A 2,641-nucleotide genomic window follows, 5' to 3' on the forward strand; every position below is an offset into this window, starting at 1 on the left:
AGAACTAAACCAAGATACTCCTATGATGAACCAACTTGTTCAACTTTTGCAACAACATGTAGCCTCTAAAGTCGGGAACTTCAAACATTTTCAGTCCGTGCATCCCCCATAGTTTGTAGGATTGCCAGAACAGATTAAATCTCGGTCGTGGTTGAGAGAAATGGAAAAGCGTTCGAGTTCGCGGAAGTTAAGGATGAGAAAAAGGCGTAGTACGCAAGTTATTACCTTTAGGTTGAGACAAGTTATTGGTAGAAATCTTCAAAGGCGCTACTTGAAGGAAAAGTTATAATCTGGGAGAAGTTTACGGAGATGTTTTAGAGAAGTATTTTCCAAATTATATGCAAGGCCAGTTGGAGATGAAGTTTTTGAATCTGAGACAAGAAGACGTGATTTGTTTTAAGTACAATCAAGAAGGTCAGTATTCGACGGAATGCCTAAGTGAAGCAGGGAAGCTGAAATTGACTTATTTTAAATATGGAAAGGTGGGCCATATGGCAAGGAATTGTAAGGAGCCTATTCAGAAGGCAAATGTGCTTAGGATTAATGGACAATCTCCCTCTGTAGCACCAGCAGCTCAGCCAAGGGCAAGAATGTTCAACATGACAATGAAAGATGCTGTGTAGAATGCGGATGTGGTGGCAGGTATGCTTGATATAAACTCAGTAGAAGTTAAAGTGATAATGGATTATGGAGCAACTAGATCCTTTATTGTTGAAAGTGTTATTTTTAGATTAAAGTGTGTTGCATACCCTCTTGAACCTAATTTGATTAGAGAAGTAGTGAATCAAGAAAGAGTTACGGCCAAGAGAATATGTTCCATTTGTGATAGGATTATAGAAGGTCGACACTTTTTCATTGAATTGATTCTTTTTAAGTTAGGAGAATTCGACATTCTATTAGGGATGGATTGGTTTTTAAACCACTATGTGCAAATTGAATGTAGAAGCGAGAAAGTGAAATTAGAGACCAAGGATGGTATTGAAGTGATATTCAAAGGAAAGAAGCAAGATAAAAAGTTTCTAATGGCTATCCAAACGAAGAGACTGTTATGACATGGGTGTGAAGCGTATTTAACACATGTGAAGGATGTAGAAAATGAGTCCTTAAGGATTGAAGATATTCCAGTAGTTAAAGATTTTCTCGATGTGTTTCCAGATGAATTACCTGGACTAACTCCAGATCGAGAGGTCGAGTTTACGATTGATTTGGCTCCTGGAACGAAATCAATATCGAAAGCTCCCTATCGAATGGCTCATATCGAGATAAAAGAGTTAGCGACATAGTTGCAGGAATTGCTGGATAAAGGGGTTATTTTCCTGAGTGTATCCTGAGGAGTGTCCTAGTGCTATTTGTAAATAAGAAAGATGAAAGTCTGAGGCTGTGTATCAATTATCACGAATTGCATGAGTTGAGGAATCAGAATAAGTATCCTCTACCGCGAATCGATGACTTACTTTGATAAATTGGAAGGAGCTACTTGTTTCTCAAAAATTGACTTAAGATCTGGGTATCATCAGCTGAAGATTAAGCGGGCGATATACCCAAGACGCATTTCGAACAAGATATGGACACTATGAATTCTTGTGATGGCGTTTGGATCGACAATATGCCAGCTGCATTTATGGATCTCAGGAATAGAGTATTCATAGAATATTTGGATAAGTTGGTGATCGTATTATTTATTGACGATATCTTGATATACTCCAAGAAGAAGGAAGAATACATGGAACATTTGAGGATTTCTTTGGAGATTTTGAGGAATGAGAAGTTATATGCAAAATTTTCGAAGCGTGAGTTTTGGTTAAAGGTAAGTTTGTGATCTACAACGATCCTTCGTATAAAGGGCTAGGTTGTGTGTTGATGCAGCACGGGAAAATGATAGTATCTGTAACAAGGAAATTAAAGCCTCACGAGCAGAAATATCTTACGCGTGATCTATAATTAGCAGCGATTATATTTTTCTTTAAGATTTGGAGGCATTATTCATATGGTGTAAAGTGTGAGGTTTATACGGATCATAAAAGCTTAAAGTATATTATTACGTAGAAATAATTTACTATGTGGCGAAGGGGATGGTTGGAATTCATCAAAGATTACGACGGTATTATCAGTTATCCTCCCGGAAAGGCGAATGTTGTAGTAGATTCGCTAAGCCGTAAAGAAGGGTTGAATGTGTTAAACCTCATTTGAGGAATTAATCAAGGATTTTGGGAAGTTGGAAATAGAAGTGCGAATTCCAGAAATGGGAAGTGAGGTAATATATGCAATGACTTTTTAGCCGGAAATTTTAGAAAAGATTCGACGTCATCAAGAACTAATGATGAACCACGAGAAGGATAAGTTGTCTATAAAAGAAATTAAGGCTCAAAAGTATAATAAAGCAATATACCAGTTGCTCGCGTATCTGAAATTTTTACTGTTATGGAATTGAAACACGAGATTCTTCATGAAGCGCATAACTCAAGATTATCGATTCACCATGGAAGTACAAAAATGTAAAAGGACTTAAAATAAAGTTATTGGTGGCCAAATATGAAAAAGGAAGATTGCGAAATGGATAAGTAAATGCTATACGCGCCAGAAAGTAAAAGCGGAACATTAGCGACCGAGTGGATTGCTTCAACCACTAGACATACCTGAA

Source organism: Apium graveolens, chromosome 9 (assembly GCF_009905375.1).
Source record: "Apium graveolens cultivar Ventura chromosome 9, ASM990537v1, whole genome shotgun sequence".
Taxonomy (NCBI): domain Eukaryota; kingdom Viridiplantae; phylum Streptophyta; class Magnoliopsida; order Apiales; family Apiaceae; genus Apium; species Apium graveolens.